General features: G+C 40.1%; 1 protein-coding gene across 2 annotated transcripts in view; it reads left to right on the top strand.

Annotated features, from left to right (window-relative positions):
• The first annotated feature begins 1,890 nt into the window (after positions 1–1,890).
• Positions 1,891–21,284, top strand: part of Psd3 (pleckstrin and Sec7 domain containing 3) — a 534,828-nt gene continuing 515,434 nt past the window's right edge. For both annotated transcript variants that reach the window (XM_031339986.1, XM_031339985.1), the window contains exon 1: positions 1,891–2,378. The gene's annotated coding sequence lies outside the window, so the exon portion shown is untranslated. The remainder of the gene's footprint in view (positions 2,379–21,284) is intronic.

Raw genomic sequence — 21,284 nt, 5'->3', positions numbered from 1 at the left:
GTTTCTTTGTTTTTTAGAGGGGAAACTGGGAAGGGAGAAGTTTACATGTAAATAAAGAAAATATCTAATAAAAAAAAGAAAAAAAAGAACTAATAAACATAAATATAATAAACGTGAATAAACAAAAGTCTGTTTAGAAGGGATGATTTGAGTGCTTCTGTGACTAGTCTATATTATTTTATACATTTCTGAAATTCTGAAATACAAACTTTCCATAATGAGCCTCTATTTAGCTTTCATAATGACAAAATATTTAGGGAAAACAGTATTCAGTGTCTTTTGATTTGTTTCAAAAGCAAACAGCACGTAAAGAGCAGAGAGCATCAATTCATTCCCCACTGGCCTTCAAAACCCGGAGTTGAATGGATGGCTTCTGAGACATGGCAGGGAAGAAGAGGTGACCTCCCATAGCAGATAGAGGATACAGCTAGAAAAGGCGAATGCAGGGTAAAACAGCAGAGATGTAGCTTTGACTAGCTGGGACCAGCATTCTCTTCAGGGGCAGGCTGACCTCTAGGAGATGTTTACAGCTCAGATAAATAGAGAATCAACTCCGGAAGCAGATAAGAACACAGTTATGACCCAGATGCAAACAATACCTCACAAAATACTTTGGGGGAGGGGGAGGGTCTGCTAACCTCCCAGAAGAGCTCTGCTAGGATTCCTCTCATGACCATCAGGGCTGCAAACACTCTATTGTATGTGCATTACTGAATAAAAACAAATTCATCCATTCAGGGGCACCACAAAAATCTCTGTGGAATTAATGTAGTCAATTCATATTTAACAGAAAAATAGTATTTCTAGGAAATGAGCTCACACATGTGCCTTCGGAGAAATAATAATTGAAAGTCAAAATCATGAGTATCTTTGACTATTGATATTCATACATGAGAACCCCTGTTTCTTTCCTGTTTGGTGAGCCACTCACAGAGCACAAAGCCACCACTCATCTGAGAGAATGCTGAGCTGTAAAACTACCACTGGATCTCAAGATTTCCGTTAAGTGTGCTACCTCGCATGACCTTGCACTATACAGCTTGAAGTGAAAACCATGGTAACTATCTCTGACGGATGAGCGCCGGACAAGGACAAGTGGAGCCTTCCGCTTGATGCAGCTTTCATTTCACTTATTTTCAAGCTTCTCAAAGTCAAGGAAATTTTCCTCAATTTTTTCTTTTCCTCTCTCTATTTGCATTAGCCTCGATCCTTGTTTTGAGGGTCCTCCTTCCCAACGTAGCAAACCTCCAGGAAAACTCCTAAAATAAATAAGTCTAGGAAGAGTTAAGACGTGGTCCTTCACTTTTCTTTTGGGTCTGCTTGTTCGCGTTTTCATATGCCGGTTTGTTCCCCAGTTCCTTGGCCATGTTCACATTTGAAAGGAAATAACGAACATAGCTGAGATTGGAAGAGCCCAAGTTCCTTTGCCAGCCAGTGTCCGTGATTCCTGCCACATCAGTCAGGTTCCGAATAAGCAAAACTGCTCATGTAGTGGTGGATGAGTTTCCCCAGTTACGAGATTTTTAAACCCATTGGGGGCTGTGAAAACAAACACAGTGAGATTGCCTGCTTATCTCTCCACACAGGAAACAAGCCTCGTTTGGAAAACAAAACCTTATATGCTGATTGTAAACTTTTAATAGATGAACCTTATACTATATTTACATCTTCAAAATGTCAAAGAAGTGGAGGGGAACCAGTCCTGGGCAAGATATTTGATCTTATTTATAGAAATGAAATAAATGTAAAATGGGTTTTTCTACTACAGCACTCTCACACTGCAGATTGAGACCGACTGTAATCAGAGTGACATCGGGAGCTCCATAAGAGGCCACTGTTTGTCTAACTTTAGCTAACCCGTGCACTTCCTGGAGTGTGCGTTGGGTCGTAGCTGTCGGAGCCAAAAGGTCCAGTTACCCTCTGGCTAGATTTGGATTCCTCTTTATCTCTCTCTCTTCAGAGGTGTCTCTTTCTGCATTTATTACTTCTAGATTTAAAAATCTTACTTTATTCATAAATTTATACAAGCAGAGAGCTAACAGAATCAGCTCTGTCTGAAAGAAGAAAGAAAGAGGTCCTGAATCCTTTTTGCAGTTGGTAATTGCTAACTTGCTTGATTGCACGTACATTTCACACAATTTGCTTGACAAGTGAGCCAAGACCGTGTGTTTCTCATTCATGACTTGGTGTGCAGAAGAAGAGGAGGATGGCGAAGAAAATAATCTGAAGATTTCTGAGGAGAAAAGAGACTGAGGTTTCACTCTGCTGGGAAGTCTCTGCTGAGATAAACAGCCATTCATGCATTCTGAATTTTAAATTCCAGGCACAACCTGAAACCCAAAAAGGAACTTCTCCAAAGAGCTGACCGACTGAGCCTGGTAAGTCATTGCTTCAGAGTGGCACTATCTCTCTGTGACAAGCCATGAGCTAGAATGTAATTAGGGCGGGGGTGAAGGGTAGGGTGGTGGTGGGGGTAGGGGTGGTGTTTGAGTCCTGAGACGTTCTATCTTTTCCATATCTAGGACTTTGTAAAACTTAAGAGTTCTCACACAGTGAGAGAGGAGCTTCGGGACTTTTAACTGTTTGGACATATATTTTCCTTCAAAGGATCAGAAAAATATTCTTGACTTTACCAACCTCATTCTACCCTGACATGAAAGTCAAATTTTCAGTGCCATGACAAGATTAAAAAGGTTAATGAACGTCAATTATGCCATTTTTTCAATATATTCTCAGATGTTGACTCTTGGTCTCTAGACTTTTTATGGACATATGTGAAGGATGGCATTGTGTTTGTGTTTGTGGTGGGGGGAAGGGCATATACAATCTCATGTAGAAGACAACCTCATGTGTCACTCTTCAGGAGCCATCCATCTTAATTTTTTGAGACAGGAACTTGAACAATAGATTGGGTAGCTTGGCAATCTAGCCCCAGGGATCTCCCTGCCTCTTCTTCCCTAGGGGGTAGAACTAATGTATGCCACCACACTTGCCATCACTCTGGGGTCAAACCCAGGTCCATAGCTTTTTTTTTCACTAACTTATTTATGTATTTTACATCCTAATCACTGCCCTGCCCTAGTCTCTCCCTCACACAATCCTTCCCCCATCCTCCCTTCTCCTCTGAGAAAATGGGACGCTGTGTATCCCCCAACCCAGGCACAGCTTGTCTCTGCAGGACTAGGCACATCCTCTCTCCCTGAGTCCAGACAAGGCAGCACAGTTGCAGGAATGGATTCCACAGACAGCGACAGTTTTAGGGGCGACCCTTGCTCCAGTTATTGGGGGACCCACATGAAGACTGAGCTGCACATCTGCCATATATGTGGCAGGGGCTCTATCCAGCCCATGTATGCTCTTTGGTTGGTGGCAATCTCTGAGAGCCCCAAAGGGTCCAGGTGAGTTGACTGGGGGTCTTCCTGAGGTCCACAAGCTTCTAAAGGAAGCACCTCACTGATTAAAATATCTCTTCTTGATGGATTTTTTTTATTAGAAATTTTAAGACCATTTTTTGCCAAGAAATTTAGATATACTAATAAATTAGATAGAATAGAAATTTTTGCTTGTTTACATTATTTGATGGATGGTGTCAGTGCTAAAGTGATAAAAATCATTTAAAAACATTGAGTTGTTGATAAGTCAATTATAAAGAAAATTATAAGTGATAGAAATATTAGCCCAAGATAGCATATATATTTCAAGCTAGGAATTTAAAGTTCAAAAGCAGAATTGCAAACAAAGACAGAAACAAAACAAAAAAACAATACAAACCCACAAAGAAACATTTTCTCTTCCCTATTCTTAATTCCTTATAGCTTTAGAGTCAAACCCACTAAGTTGGCTTTTATATTTCCTTTGCTCTCAGCCTGCCAATGGAGAAATATCTACATGTGAAATTGTTGAAGTTTATTAGATACCAAAAAGAAACTTGGTTTTTTCTATGTCTACAAAAGGAATTTTATTCAGCCATAAAAGTGAAATTATGTCATTAGCAGGAAAAATGGATGACAATAGGTACATTAAGTGAATTAAGCAGACTCAGAAAAACAAATATCACGTTTTCTACTATATATAAATCCTAGATTTCATATAGATAAGTAAAATTGTGATGCATAGATGCCGTAGAAGTAAAAGACATTGTCTAGATATATGAAGGAATTAATGAGAGAGGAGAAAGAGAAAGGGGGAGTGGGGAAACATGGCTAAAGAATACAGTACAATAAATATATAGGAATTAAAGTAAGTACATTAAATGCATAAATGAACAAAGGGTGCCAATGGTGGCAGCTGGGACCTGCACTCTTCCTACAGACACTTCATAAACCAAACTATGATATCAGAGCTCCTACTGAACTTCCTGTTATGTAAAGCATCATTCACACAATATTTTATATCATAACTTACGGTTTTTATGATTATTATAATTGTATTCAATTTATTTATTTATTTTTGTTTTTATGTCATATTACCAGTGTGCACATTAATGGTGTTCACATCTGACAACATTGTCATTGTGCATATTTTATAGAAAATTGCTAACTCAATGTTTTCCAAAATGTCTTCAAGAAATGACAAGATATGTCAGGATAAAAGGATATGTGGACACTTTATTTTTTTTTATTTATTTATTTACTTTAGTTTTTTTAAGACAGGGTTTCTCTGTATAGCCCTGGCTGTCCTGGAACTCAGTCTGTAGACCAGGCTGGCCTCAAACTCAGAAATCCACCGGCCTCTACCTCCCAAGTGCTGGGATTAAAGTCATGCACCAGCACTGCCCAGCAATATGTGGACATTTTAAATCATAAAACATTCCAGTATATACATTCAGCTGTCCAAACAGCTGAAATCATAATAATACATATCTATTGATCTACAAAACAATATATATATATATATATACATATATATATATATATATATTGATCTACAAAAAATAAAAGCCAATACAGGCTGCTCATGATTTGTGATGGTTCAAAAAAATTCTTTGCACATTTTATGATGTGAGAATGTAACTAACATTCAGTAGAAACCATTCCAAACATCTCACATTATAACTTAATCTGGGGTAGCATGCCTGGTGTGTTAGTGTCTTGGTGTTGGAAGCAGGATCTGTGAAGCACAAGGTGAAGCATCTGGTTCACTATAGTGTACCCTGAGGTTAAGATCTGGTATTCTGCTTCTATGTGCATGTGGGCTTTCTATTGTTTTAGTTGTTATTGAAGACCAGCCTTAGTCCCTGGTAATCTCATAGGATGCATGAGATTATTTCAGTCTTCTTGCATCTATTGAGGCCTATTTTGTGAGCAATTATATGCTCAGTTTTGAAGAAGGTACCATGAGGTGTTGAGAAGAAGGTATATTCTTTTGTTTTAGAATGAAATGTTCTGTAGATATCTGTTAAACCAATTTGGTTCATAACTTCTATTAGTTTCAGTGTGTCTCTGTTTAGGTTCTGTTTCCATGATTTGTCCATTGATGAGAGTGGGGTATTGAAGTCTCCTGTATTGGCTTATTTGTGTGAGGTGCAATGTGTGCTTTGAACTTTAGTAAAGTTTTTTTTTGTTTTGTTTTGCTTTGTTTTTTCATTTTTTTTTTAAATGAATGTTGGTACCCTTGCATTTGGAGCATAGATGTTCAGAATTGAGAGTTCATCTTGGTAGATTTTTCCTTGGATGAGTATGAAGTGTCCTTCCTTACCTTTTTTAATAACTTTAGGTCAAAAGTTGATTTTATTTGATATTAGAATGGCTACTCCAGCTTATTTCTTGGGACCATTTGCTTGGAAAAAATGTTTGCCAGCCCTTTACTTTGTATGCAGCAAAATGCTAGGTCCTGTTACGTATCCAGTCTGTTAGTCTATGTCTTTTTACTGGGGAATTGAGTACATTGATGTTAAGAGATATTAAGGAATAATGATTGTTCCTTCCTGTTATTTTTGTTGTTAGATGTGGAATTATGCTTGTGTGGCTATCTTCTTTTAGGTTTCTTGAAAGAAGATTGCTTTCTTGCTTTTTCTAGGGTGTAGTTTCCCTCCTTGTATTAGAGTTTTCCATCTATTATCCTCTGTAGTGCTGAATTTGTGGAAAGACATTGTATAAATTTGTTTTGTCAGGGAATATCTAGATTTCTCCATCTATGGTAACTGAGAGTTTTGCTGGGTATAATAGCCTGGGCTGGCATTTGTGTTCTCTTAGGGTCTGTATGACACTTGCCCAGGATCTTCTGGCTTTCATAGTCTCTCTTGAGAAGTCTGGTGTAATTCTGATAGGTCTGCCTTTATATGTTACTTGACCTTATTCCCTTACTGCTTTGAATATTCTTTCTTTGTTTTGTGCATTTGATGTTTTGACTATTATGTGATGGGGGGGGGAGATTTCTTTTCTGGTCCAGTCTGTTTGGAATTCTATAGGCTTCTTGTATGTTTATGGGCATCTCTTTCTTTAGGTTAGAGAAGTTTTCTTTCATAATTTTGTTGAAGATATTTATTGACCCTTTAAGTTGGGAATCTTCACTCTCTTCTATACCTGCTATTCTTAGGTTTGGTCTTCTCATTGTATTCTGGATTTCCTGGGTGTTTTGGGTTAGGAGTTTTTGCATTTTGCATTTTCTTTGACTGTTGTGTCAATGTTTTCTATGGTATCTTCTGCTCCTGAGACTTTCTTTTTTTATCTCTTTTGTTTGTTTTGTTTTGTTTTTTGAGACAGGGTTCCTCCATATAGCCCCAGCTGTCCTGGAACTCACTCTGTAGATCAGGTTGGCCTCGAACTCAGAAATCCTCCTCCCTCTGCCTCCCAAGTGCTGGGATTAAAGACATGTGCACCACCACTGCCCAGCATCTCTTTTATCTCTTGTATTCTGTTGGAGATCCTTGCATCTATGACTCCTGATCTCTTTCCTAGGTTTTCTATCTCCAGGGTTATCTTTCTCTGTGATTTTTTTTTATTGATTTTATTTCCATTTTTAGATCCTGGATCATTTTGTCCAGTTCCTTCACCTGTTTGGTTGTGTTTTCCTGTAACTCTTTAAGGGACTTTTGTGTTTCCTCTTCAAGGGCTTATGCCTATATACCTGTGTCCTCCTGTGTTTCTTTAAGGGAGTTTATTTGTCCTTCTTAAAGTCCTCTATCATCATCATGTGGTGTGACTTTAAACCTGAATCTTGCTTTTCCTGTGTGTTGGGGTATCTAGGGCTTGCTGTGGTGGGAGAACTAAGTTCTGATGATGGCAAGTAGCCTTGGTTTCTGTTGCTTATGTTCTTGCCCTTGCCTCTTGCCATCTGGATATCTCTGGTTTTAGCTAGTCTTGCTGTCTCTGATTGTGGTTTGTCCCTCCTGCAAGCCTATGTTGGTACTCCTGGGAGACCAGTTCTCTCTTGGATGAATTTGCGTATGGAGAGCTGTGGCACAGGATCAGCTCCAAGTGCTGTGGTGCAGGACCAGCTCCAGGCTCAGAAGGAAACTGTAAGAAGGCTGCTCCTGGGTTCCTGTGTCCTGAGGTCTCCGGGAGGATCCCTCAGAACAGAAGTGGAGGTCTTACCTGTGCTCACAGGTGTGCCTGCACTCCTGGGAGACCAGCTCTCTCCTGTCAGCATTTGGATATGGAGCACTGTGGCACAGGATCAGTTCCGGGCACAGACCAAAAAGAAACTTGTTAACTAGTCATACCAAGTATCCAGTCTCTTTGTAGATCAGTTGCCAACCGCAAGAAATGTCACTGATGATCCACCACATAAAATAATGTGAGTTTATAAATAATTAGGAAAAGTAACTTTGAAATAATGCAACCTTGTATCATGACATGTTTGCTCCTAAAGAGAATAAATATATGGTTCCTTCAATGAATAGCAAGGCTAGCAAATTCCACTGTGTAGAATGTAGACACAATGCTGGCTTACTACCTCAATGACAGAGGGGTAAGAGGACAGGATAGAAGAGAAGAGAACCAAGAGCACATGTAGGCTGGCAGGATTAGGGACTGACTGATAGACTTCTGTAGATAGTTCGAGTTTCTTAAGAAGAGTTCTTGCATCATCACGGAATATTATTTTTGCCTCTCTCCATCTGGAGGTTTCCATTTCCCTGAGATGGGGGAAGGGAAGGAACCCCTGGGCTTCTTGTGCGCACCCTTTGTGCCCCAAAAGAAGGAACTGAAATTCTCAGGATGGGATATTAAGAAAGCCAGAGCAACACTAGGAGTGTAATGAGGAGGCTTTTGGACTCTAGAGGGTCCCATCCTTGAATAAGCCCAAGAAAATATGAGGATTCTATGAAATTTTGTGAATTTCTAGTTTAAAAATTCTGCAGATATCAGTGGGAAGGGGCTTGCATAAGTGGAAGAGAGAAACTTTCACAGTAAAGCTGCCTTTGAAGCTAGGGTTTCCTTCAGACATGTGCCCACATATTTCTGAATGTCCATGGTGCTTTATAGAAGGTACCTGTGTGGAGATGGAGAACAGAAATAAGACTGCAATTGGGTTAGTTTGGGTGACTGAGCATCTTGGCTGTAAGAGGAATGGATGTTTGCTGGGGGTCACTATGAGATCGCAAAATGAAGACATGAGTGGAGAATCAGAATCTAGGTGCAGCGCATTATAGGAAAGAAAAGCAAGCAGTAGTATGTGATGGCTAACTGAAGATGAAAAAGGACATTGGATTCCAGAAGCTAAGAAGGCACTAAGAGAGCCAGAAATGGTTGGACAGGAAGACCCTGTGATGAACTGAACTGATTCTGCTGACACACTGTTAGTCTGTACTCTGGGTGGACAAGCCATGGTTACAGTGACTGAAAGGTAATAAAACACCATAGGTAAACACTAGAGACATGATTAGGAAATACAGAATTCATCACTTATGTTTTCTAACTTCTAATACATATATGATATATGGTATATGATATGTGATTCAAGATACATGATGCATAGATGATACATGATAGATGATATATAATATTTAATACATATCCTAATTTCTGGATCCATTACCTTGATCCTGGGTTCCCACTCAGTGTTGCATTGGTAGTTTTAAGTGTCAAATTGACACTCCCTGGAATCACTTAGTAAGAATCTTAATGAGGAATTATCTAGAACAGGTTGGTCTGTGTGCATGTCTATAGGGAATTATCCTGTTAATTGGTATAAGAAGACTCAGACCATTATGGGCAGCACTAATCCCTAGATGGAGAATCCCAAATTGTAAGAGAGGAGAGAACTATCTGAGAGTAACAAGAGTGTATAAATCTTCTCTTTAATCTTGACAGTGGATGGGGTATGAGTAGCTACTTGAATTCCTGCCATGATTTCCATGAAATAAATGATACACTAAAACCTGCAATTGTTTGCCAAATGACCCTACACCACATCAGAAGGAGAAGGGAAACACCAAAGCTTCACGATCTCCTGCCAGGGATGGCCACATATTTCTGATAAGCTAATTGAAAGAGCCAAATTAATAGTGAAATACAGAGAAAGAAGGTTAAAGAAGTGTAGATGCATTGGGAAGGGTGGCAAAAGGATTCAGGACAGGTACAAGCCCGCTCCACCCCTCATACCCTGTCCATTCATCCAACCATTCATCCATCTATCTATCCCTGGAGGTCTTCCATTGTAGGGTTGGTGGTCCCCCATCTGCTCCACCACAGGGCTCAGCTGCTTGGGGAGGCAGGACATAGGAGTTTTGACTACACTTACCCCACACTGTCGATGGGCAGGTGTCAGGCTATGGGGTAGCCACAGGACACAGTTCCAGGGGTGGGGGAGTGCCACTGGGAGCCTCAGAAAAAAATGAGAATGGAGTTGGGACCCTGCAGGCTAGAGCTAGCCCTGGGCCAAGGGGGGAAGGGGGAGGTCTGGCTGTCCCCCAGGGATGAGTCCTTGACTTTTCGTTGGGCTGGCTTGGGTTTAGGCTTGGTGGCGGCCATGACTGGGAGCAAAGAGAGGCTTTCTACAGGAGATTAGATGGTGTTTCTTTAGGTGAAAGCCTTCTCCATTGCTCCCCATGGTGGATCTTGATGAAAAGAGATAGTCCATGGTTTTAAGGCATTTATTGTCATGTCAGAAAGTAGATGAGTGAAACCGTACCCCACTTTTCAGGGCAGGCCTGAGGTTAAATACCTTTGCAGGGAGGAGTGTCTGGGAAGAAGAGTTTACTGGCTAAGTCCTCCAGGCCTTACGTACTTTATTAAAATGGAGATCTGTCTCGAGTCTACATGACCACAAGTCATGTCTTCTACCTGTGGAGGGGCTTGTGGCATTGCCCTTACGTGACTGATGGCCACAAATCTATAGAGGGCTGCGGCCTCGTGCCAGGAGCCTGGTTTCCTGGGAGTGGGGCAAAATGCCTTCTGTCCCTTTAGGGTCACTGGGGTTTCCAGCCTTAGCTCAACCAGGAACCAGGCTGTCTTTCATGGTCGGACATTACATCAGGGCAAAGTTTAAACAGAAGACAAGAGAATGCATAGTTAAGCAGCTCATCACTGACCCACAGTTGCCTGGGCTCCAGAGTGTCCTGCAGGGTGGGTTGATAAGACAGACAGTCATTGCTATCCTGTGAAATCCCTTTCCTGGAGATAAGTCCTCCCTCTAGCTAGCCTCAGGTGTCAGTCAACCTTTTTATTCCCCCAGCACGAAATTCAGGGGGAAAATTCCAAGAAAGTCCAATCATTTGTTTCAGATAGCAAGAGATAGGTACAAATGTGTCTCCTTAGAGTGCCCTCATTCTTTCTAGGCATGCTAGTTACAGTCCGTTGTAGGCTTTCTGTGGGCAGGGTGGATTCTGACAGCTGATTCTTCTGGAGAATGAGAAGGCTTCAACATGATTTCAGAAATAGTCATTCGGGTACCCCCAGCTGGACTCCATTAAAGTGGATGCTGATTTTCTTTGCAGTCATCTTCAACATCTTTCCCCTCCACCCTTTTTGACTAAGGCCTATTGCACATTCTTTTTGCCCAAATGAAATAGGGACCCTAGAGTCAGCCTCAAAAAAAACATTTGTAAAAGTTTTGCAAATGATCCTTCCCAGTCATATGTATGTGCCACTCACTGACCCAAGGAAGGGGTTTACATCTGTACCCAGCCATTGACAGAAGGTAATATAGTTCTGATATTATCTTTTTCTTCTTCAATTGCTCTATGATGCAGACTACTGTGTCTAGCGTCTTCTGGGTGCTTTGATGTGCTATAGTCCTTTGGTGGACTATAGCTCTTCTCACATCTGCCTTATGTTGGACAAAGCATCTCCCCTCCTTTCCCAAGGCAGGATAAGGGAGGTCGGAAGCTCAGCTTTGTAAAATATACCATGCCTTGGTGGGCTTTGGAATTTGATAATATGAGGAAACTGTTCTTTTTCAGTATTTGAGGAAACACTGAAACAAAACCAGCCACATCCCAAGTTAAAAGCAAGAAATTACTAAAGAGTAAGAAGGAATGACCATCAGATATGATAAAGAGATACCACAAAAATTTCTAAGAAAAAAATCATCTAAATAACAAGTCCAATATTGAATGTGTGTGAGCATGCATGTTCCTACTGGTATATGGATCTGTTGTGTTGTGTTGAGGGCTGAGATTGAAAACAATTGAAAACAGGTATTTTCCTTAATCACCCTCTAGCTTGTGCATTGAGATAAGGTCTGTCACTAAAACTGAAACTCACTGATTTGGCAAGATGGCCCTGGCCAGCAAGCTTCAGGATTTTCTTGTCTCTGTCTTCCCAAAGCTAAGATCAAGGACAGCATATTCAGTGACCTCTTCTGATATTCATGTATCAAATAATAGAAACTAAGGTCACATGAATTTCCTTGAGCCCCAGTTTTTAGATAAATTTTATTGGCTTATTAAGGGTGTTTTACAGAAAAAGACTAAACTGAAATACTGTTTAATATTAGAAATGGATTTTTAAATAGTTCATATAAATCCTTTGCAGATGTACTTAGTAGAAGTAAGATAATAACATTATTTAAATTAAATGGAAATTTAGGAAAATGAGAAAACTGTTTTTAAAAAAATGGATTGAATTTAATTTTGATTCTTAGAACTTCTATCCAGTTACTTATCAGACATCCCAACTAAAAGCAAGCCTTAAAAATCCTGATGTAGGTCTGAGACACAATTTCTAATCTACTACCTAAAATGTGTGTTTGCTTTTGATGCCTGTCTTAGTCTTTTCCTGTCTGCCTTTCATTTATCTTTTTGTTTGTTTGTGTTTGATTTTTGAAACAGGGTCTCAATATGGAGTCCAGGCTAGCCTAGTAATCACAGCTACCCCTGTCCCTGTACACTCCCCGCAACCATGCCTCAGCTTTCCAAGTGCTAGTATTCGTATAGACAAGCGAGCCACCACACTTGACTCTCTTTCTGTTGCTGTAACCAAATGCCTTTGATTTGGAAATTACTGAATAAAGTTCATTTATTTTTTTGCTCTGCCAGCAACGTGTTGTGGGGGCCTTCTTAGGGATCCTCTGATGTCAAGACATGCTGGAGTGCCATGAGCTGAAGGCAGTGAAAGCTGATCTTTAGAGCAGAGACCTTAACATAACCCATAGACTCATATGTATCTCTTACAGGCCCAAATCCCAACAGCACTTCATTGGTAGGTAAATATGAGAACACTTGAGCTTTGGTAGAACACATTAAAATCACAATTATGATATTGTATTCTTACCAAAGTTTTCATTTATACTATTTTGATTATTCTGTAAACCTCTCTCACCAATTAAATGAATGTTAGCTACATAACTCTGACTTCATGTCTCAGTGTATCAAAATAGACCATAAGGCACCCAGAGTAAAGCATAGATAGAATGTATTAAGTTAATCAGCGGATTGTTTGGTTTTTGTTTTTGTTTTTTTAAAGATTTATTTTATTTATTTTATGTATATGAGTACACTGTAGCTGTACAGATGGCCGTGAGCCATCATGTGGCTGCTGGGAATTGAACTCAGGGCCTCTGCTTGCTCTGGCCCCGCTTGCTCCAGCATAATACACTGTAGCTGTCTTCAGAAGAGGGCATCAGACCTCATTACAGGTGGTTGTGAGCCACCATGTGATTGCTAGGTTCCGAATTCAGGACCTTAGGAAGAGCAATCAGTGCTCTTACCCGCTGAGCCATCTCGCCAGCCCAATAAGGAGATTGTTAATAATTAGATTAAGTGGGTAGTAAAAGACTTGAGAGCTAAAGCAATAAACTTTCTGGCCAAACCAAATGCCTTGTACTTGTAATATATATGTCTTGAATAATATATAATCCTAAGAAGTGTCTTAGAGGCATTAAAACAATAAACATGAATTCTAGTTCATAAAGTAGTAAAAAAAAATAAATATCTGGGCAGTTAAGTTCTACCATATCTTGTGTAGCACACTGGGTTGGTTGTGCAAAAGCTAATGGGTATCTATCATGTGTATTTAGAATTGAATGATACCCTGAACTGCAACTAAATCTGCATCCAAGCTTTAAAGCATTACGTAGTGGCAGCTTTGCTGTTGGAAACATAGTCAAGATTTCACCTGTTTCTAGATTGAAACTTTTCTGGCAACCAACACTTTAAAAATCTAAGTGCAGTGTAAGGGAATGTTAACCTTGTCAGATTCTGTCAGGACATGGAAGCTACTTCCTCATTTTAAGGAAATTCTAGTTTCTTAGAGCAGGCTGTTTGCTGGACTCTGCCATATCAGAAGCAGTCAGAAAGCAACGTATATATTACCTGGTGTCCTCCAGAGACTTCTTGGTTTCCTTGATTGCTCTATTGAGCTTGAGGTGGCTTGCTTCTTGTCTTGGCAGAAACCAGAGCCTCAAGAGTCCAGTACCAGCAGTCTTGATGGAAGCCTGCAGGTCAGGGGCACATTAAGTGGGGTTATGACAGGGTTTCTCAATAGCTCTGGTGAAGTCTCACACTGAAGGTAATCGTTAACTTTCCATGGGTCGTAGCTATTTTTGTCTCCCAAGAGAGCAGTTGATACAACCATATTCTGTGTTCAGAGCTAAGGTTCTGATCCACTGTGGTTTCTCTTTCAGACATAACCGATGCTGATAAATGGAACTCCTACATGAACATCTCTTGTCTTTTTATTTCAAACTGCCATTTGGTCTGATATACAATGATTAGAGGGAGTTGTTTAAATCCATGGAGGTTCACATTTCTTTTCTAAGCTTAAATCCCTGTGCTCCCTATAGAAAGCCGATTGTCTTCTGTCCTCCTCTCTGCTAGCTCCTGGCAGCGTGCCTTCCTCCAGTACTCAGAAAGAAGCAGCTGTGGTCTCCATGTGAAGTGTTCCCTTTGGCTCATTGTATGAACTCTTCTGGAGAGCTGGTGGCACTGTTTTGGAAGCTGAAACCTTTAGGAGTTGCAATGGAAGAAGGGGGTCACAGCAGATGGGCCTTAAGATTTGAATTGATCCTACTTCCTAGGCCCTGTTGGCTTCCTGACTTTGGAATTAATGTGATAAGGTACCTCACACACTTGTCACCACCTGCTCCATGCCTTCTCCACCATGCAGCCTGCATCTGCTCCAGCTTTAAACATAATAAACCTTCCTTTCCTGAAGTTGTCCTGTGCCAGACACTCTGTCTTGAAGGCAACTAGGATAGAAGCCATGTTTCCTTTCTGCCTCAGTTTCCCTCTTTTCTACCAATACTTATTCATTCTTTGATCCTCCTCAACTTTTGGAACATTTTTTCCCTAAGACCAATGTTTTCAGGGGTGTTCTAATTTTTTTTTAAATCCCTTGGATTTTCGACCTTGTCTGGCATTTGTGTTGTTAATCTTATACTTTGTGCCTCACCTCCACTCCTTCCAACCTCCCTATGTTCATAGAAACATATCATCTTAGTAAAAGAAGAAAATGAATTTTCATGAGAAAGTCCTTATTCATTCTGTGACATTCTTTTAAAATGGGTCACAACACAGGAACACCCATTAGAAGGTACAAACCCTGAATAATTCCTATTTCGTGGCCCTTTAAATGACCTTATATTGAACATTGGACTAAACTGCGCTATATGGGGTCTGTGAACAAACCTCAGTGGCCCAGTTTCTCCCTATAAGTAAGGGGTGGCACATTCTGCTCCAATTAAGTCATTAGGAGGCATACATTTTGTACTCATTACAGGATACCCTATAACTTCTAGTTTCGACATCTTTGACAAAAGCCCAGGGTACCACCCTGGGAAAGCGTCTGCATCTCTGAGGCTTTTCCCCTCACAGACGTGTCCAAGCTTAGCCAGTTCAGCCCTCCCATTTCTATGTGCAGACTGCAGTCACTTAGCTAGTTCTCAAGTCAGCAAAGTCTTTCTTCTTCTTCTTTTCCGTTCCCTTTCCTTCCTGTTCCTGGGACCGGTTTCCTAGAAACTGTTAATAACCTCTTAAAGATGCACACTCTGCTTTCGTCTGAATGAGAGAAGACACTTATGCAAACACTGAACAGGAAAAAGAGAAAATTATAAAATAAGGTATAAGACAATGCAAGAGCCTGAGGAGAAATCAAGGAAGCTCTCGAAGCCCCAAAGGCCATCACATCATCTAGGGTCTAGAAGGAAAGAAATCTAACGCCCCAGTTAAGGAGTTTAGCCTTTTAAGTTTTGTTTTATTTATTTATTTGTTTGTTTGTTTTGCTGAATACATTCCCTGGTAAATAAAGTTTACTCTGGGTTCTCATTAAAAGCCCAGCACACAGTGCATTTTTTTTAGAGGAAGTCAACATATTGTTACATCAGCCCTAAACAGGCCTTGCTTTTCCTTTTAGTAAACTGAACTCGCAGAGAAATGGGAACATATCGCATTTCGGGTTATTCACAGGCTCTTCCTGGACTCTGCCTTAGTTTGCACTGCTGTGCTCCTAGAGCTTTGCAAAGGTGAGCAGCCTGAGCTTATGGAAAACGGAAGTGCCTTGGTTGGAAAGGGTTGATTGTGTGTGTGTGATGCTGTATGCTGTTTATTCCTTCCTTCACTCATCGAAACACTTCCACCATTTCCCGGCAAACAAAGATGTGTCATTTACTCCTTTGTGCTTGGCTTTGTTTCTCGTCTGTTTTTCAAGTTAAAGTGCTCACTGGTTATTGTGAAAGCTACCTTGCCCCAGCTGATCAGGTGAATCCACGACCTGAAACTATGGGATGTGCCTCCTTAGGGATAATCTCCAATGTCTGCAGTGTAGGTGTGCTGTCTTTTTCTCAGGATCTAATGTTTCTTCAGGAGTTGAAAGGCAAGCAGGAATGGACTGAATGAAAGATTTACTCTTTTAGTGCTGATGGCTATAGCACCCCAACCATGTCCCATGGAGTTGAATAGCAGACTCGAGAGCATTATAATATATGTGTATTATGTAATATATATATCTATATATTACTATGTATGTATGTATATATAATCGCACCGTAGTTTCAATTTTTCCTGCTCTTACTGTACTCAGTAGTAAATAACAAGTATGTTCCTGGAACTCTGCCTTTTGTCACAGCTGCCTGGAAGGTGTACTAAAATACATATTGCTGGCCCTCTTTCCAGAGTTTCTGCTACAGCCTGATCTAGGGAGGCCTGGTGATTTGCATTTGTAAAAGCTCCCAGGTGCTGCTGCTGCTGCTCGTGTAGACAGAGCTTTGAGAACTGCTGTTCTAATTTCAGCCCTACACTGGGATCACACACCACACACGGTGTCTCAAATCACCTTCTATTTTTACTCTACATTGTGCAAGAGAAACAGAAAGATTAATCTAAGAATTTACAATTTTGATAAGAAGCACATACTGAGAAAGATGTTATTTTTAAGAAGCTTATTATCTCTTAAGCTTCCAAGGTATCAAATACCATGTCCAAAACAGCCAAGCTTGGGTTACTGGGAGGTAATCTCCAACATTGCTTTTCCTAATGGACCGAGATTTAGTGGGTGAGTTAAGCTGTCTTCAGGCTACATTTGTTATATACAAACCTGTTGAGTCAGCAAACCCATTCTAAAGTCTATTTGAAAGTTCTGCTTAACAATCAGCATTGAATCAGCTGTTATCCACCCAGCTCACAGGGTTGATGCTCTGTGCCCTTTTCTGTCTAATGCACAAGACAGGCAGCATCTTTCTTTGAAAATTTGAATTCTAGAATTCAAAATCGACCAGAATTCCCCGAATTGCTATCCAAAAAAATAATGCAAATGATAGGCCATGTTTCTCATGGTTTAGCTTTGCTTTCCTCCTGTTATGTATTTGAAGCATCCTTAACATGTCTGCCTTTTCTTTTTCTTTTCCCGTATGATGTCTCACTTCTTTTTTTTTAACTTTTATTGCATTATAATGAGAAAAGTTACATGATTTCAATTTATCTGAATTTGTTAACATTTAAAAACATATTTTAAGTGTGAGTAGAATTGCATCACATTCTTGTTTCCCTTTTGCACCCCAACTCCATCCAGACACCCCCTTCGATACCTACAATATCTTTTTTGTCATATTTTTTCAAATTTATAAAATATTATAACAATAAAAATTATTATAAAAGTTGTTTGATATAAAACAACAGTCAATTTAACCATCTTATGTAGATGCTTGTCTATAGCAATACTGAAAATACATACGTTATCTCAATATAAATTTTAAATAACTCCAAATACATTAACTGTATATTTCAAAATAATATATCACTACTAGTATTTTCTTAAATGAACATAAATATATAAATTCTTTTTGTTTGTTTTGTATTTAGTAGAGCTTAAAATCTTGGCTCTTACTGTGGTGCAAGCCCAAAATAAGAACAATTTTTAGACATTGGATTTCATTGTAATAAGGCTGTACTTCAATGACCCTCACATCACCAAAGGATTTTACCTCTATGGTAGCTAAGTTGAGAGTTGACAGTTCTGCTGCACCAAGGAATGAATTGTAGGCGCGATTTTTGGATACAGACTTCCTGCTATGGTCAAAGCTATTTGACTTGAGTAAATGACTTCATTCTCAGCCCACTGAGAATAGGTTACATTCATTTAAGAAATGGTGTGTGTATTAAGATGGTCTATCCATAAAGTCATTCATCAACTGCTTCAATGAACAATGGTTTTGCTTGGAGGGTGGCAGAGACATTAGATGAGGGTAAGAATTTGGTTCATTGGCTGTGATAATTTAGAAAAGAATTCATCTCAGAAAAAGAGTAACTTATAAAGTCCTCTTCTTCAAATGTGATACCAGAGTGACAAGCGTCAAGCAAAGCATTCAGTCTCACTCTTCGTTGTTCTCTTACAAGCCACCTTCCAAGTTAATTGTCTACGTTTCTTTTGGGTATATAAATAATTTTGAAATATATAAGCTGTTCTGAAAACCACAGTATAGTGTAAAAACATGAAATAAGCAATACTACTAATAGAGAGGCTGAGGTAGGAGAAGCAAGATTTCACACAGTAAGACACTGTCACGAACAAAAAAGCTGAATATGGGTTGTACAATATTGGGCATATTTCTCCAATTACCAAATTAAAGAGACCATTGGATGACAATCAACAAATTTCTTTCTTTTTTTTTTTTGGTTTTTCAAGACAGGGTTTCTCTGTGTAGCCCTGCATGTCCTGGAGCTCACATTGTAGACCAGGCTGGCCTTGAACTCAGAAATCCGCCTGCCTCTGCCTCCCAAGTGCTAGGATTAAAGGCACATGTCACCACAGCCCGGCTGACAATCAACAAATTTCTAATTCCTCATATTTTTGGATTTCAATAAATTAGGATATGTTGGTAATATTAATTTTCATATTAAGATATTAAGAAAAAGTAATTGTTACTTCCTGTTGTTTTTGTTGTAAGAGGTGGAATTAGGTTTGTGTGGATTTGTTGAAAGATTACTTTCTTGCTTCTTCTAGGGTGTAGTTTCCCTCCTTATGTTGATGTTTTTTATTTATTACCCTTTGTAGGGCTGGATTTGTGGAAAGATATTGTATAAATTTTGTTTTGACATGGAATATCTTATTTTCTCCATCTATGGTAATTGAGAGTTTTGCTGGGTATAGTAGCCTGGGCTGGCATTTGTGTTCTCTGAGGGTCTGTATGACATCTGCCCAGGATCTTCTAGCTTTCATAGTCTGGTGAAAAGTCTGGTATAATTCTGATAGGCCTGCCCTTATATGTTACTTGCCTTTGTTCCCTTACTGCTTTTAAAATTCTTTCCTTGTTTAGTGCATTTGGTCTTTTTATTATTATGTGATGGGAGGAATTTCTTTTCTGGTCCAGTCTGTTTGGAGTTCTGTAGACTTCTTGTATGTTCATGGGCTTCTCTTTCCTTAGGTTAGGAAAGTTTACTTCTATAATTTTGTTGAAGATATTTATTGGCCCACTACACTGGAAATCTTCACTCTCTTCTATATCAAATATCCTTAGGTTTGGTCTTCTCGTTGAATCCTGGATTTCCTGGATGTTCTGGGTTAGGAGCTATTTGCTTTTTGCATTTTCTTTGACTGTTGTGTCAATGTTTTCTATGGTGTCTTCTGCCCCTGAGATTCTCTCTTCTATGTCTTGTATTCTGTTGGTGATGCTTGCATCTACTCCTGATTTCTTTCCTAGGTTTTCTGTATCCAGGGTTGTCTCTCTGATTTCTTTATTGTTTCTATTTCCATTTTTAGATTCTGGATGTTTTTGTTCATTTCCTTCACCTGTTTGATTGTGTTTTCCTGTAGTTCTTTAAGCAATTTTTATGTTTCCTCTTGACGGGCTTCTAGCTGTTTGCCTGTGTTCTCCTGTATTTCTTTGAGGGTGCTATTTATGTCTTTCTTAAAGTCCTGTATCATCATCATGAGAAGTGATTTTATATCTGAATCTTGCTTTTCCGGTGTGATGGTGTGTCCAGGACTTGCTATGGTGGGAGTATTGGGTTCTGATGATGCCAAGTAACTTTGGTTTGTGTTGTTTATATTCTTAAGCTTGCCTCCTGCCATCTGGTTATCTCTAGAGCTACCTGCCCTGGCTAAATCTGACTGGAGCCTGTCCTTCCTGTGATCCTGGTTGTGTCAGGACTCCTCAGAGTCAAGCTGTCTCTGTGATCCTGGGCTTGTTAGAGCACCTGGGAGTGAAGCTTCCTCTGGGTGTTTTGGGACTGACTGCAGAGTTTGCACCCAAGCTCTGCTCAGAGCACCAACCCAGACAGACCAGAAGGAACCTGAGCCACTGGGCTGGTGGAGTTCCTATGTGCCTGGTCCCTCTGCTCCCAGTTATTCCCGGTGTTGGGACAGATGTTGGGTCCTCCTCACTTCTGATCCTGGGCATGTAAGGGCACCTGGAAGTGGAGCTTCCTCTGGGTGTTGTAGGACTGGCTGTGGAGCTTGCACCCAAGGTCTGCTCAGGGCACCAGCCAGCCCAGACAGGGATATTTTACTTCTTTCTAAAGAATACAAACAAGAGATCAAGGAGTGTCTCAAACACAAGTTCACACCCTGCAAAATAAATAACAAGAGCTGAGGAGATGGTTCAGTAGGTAGAGCACAGGGCATACAAGTGTGTGTACTTGAATTTGGATCCCTAGGACCTTTATAAGGCTGGGCAGAGTACTGTGACTATAATCTTGTTTCTACTACAAGATGGAAGAAGGAAGCTAGAGAATCCTAAGAACTCACAGGCCAACAAGCTTGGGGTCCCTAGCAACAAACAAGAGATTCTATCTCAAAGAAGGAAGAGTGTTAGGATCAACACCCAAGGCTGTCCTTAAACAATCACACCCATACCCACATGGACACCGGCACACAAATATGCACACATATAATCGCATACCCACTACATATACACCAAAGAATGAGGCATTGTGCTTGGACTCGTGGATGCAGCTGTGGAGGCCAGTCCCACAGAGCCTTGAATGTAAAGCAGAAGGAAAAAGAGCTGCATATCACATATAAGAGGAACTCCAGAAACTGTATCTCTGGCTCTGCAGAGCTGATAAAGAACAGTGGGGCTATAAATATTAAGCACACACAGCAGCAGAAGAGCCTACATGGGTTTTTGCCTCTTAAACATGTGGTGTCATGCAGCATGAAGGTTGTGGGATCATGGTTACTGAGCCCAGGCTTTAGGTGAGCAAACTGGCCCAGCCAACAAGCCAGGAAAGGAAAACTTGGAAAAAGAAACGGACCATGTTCTGTGTGGTTCTGGTCTGTCATCTTCATTCTCTTGCCACCTCATCCAGGTTCTGTGTCTTGGATATTAAATGGGAACTGGACACAAAGACAGAGATTGCCATTGGGAAGGAGAAAAGGACTACTAAGAAGTCTTCTTAGTGCTGGCTTCTTTCTTTACTTTTGTTTTTTAACCATCCATTTCTCTTTTGTTTTCTTTTTTCTTTTTTC

Source organism: Mastomys coucha, unplaced genomic scaffold, assembly GCF_008632895.1.
Source record: "Mastomys coucha isolate ucsf_1 unplaced genomic scaffold, UCSF_Mcou_1 pScaffold22, whole genome shotgun sequence".
Lineage (NCBI taxonomy): Eukaryota > Metazoa > Chordata > Mammalia > Rodentia > Muridae > Mastomys > Mastomys coucha.
This window is presented reverse-complemented; position numbering and strand designations above follow the sequence as displayed.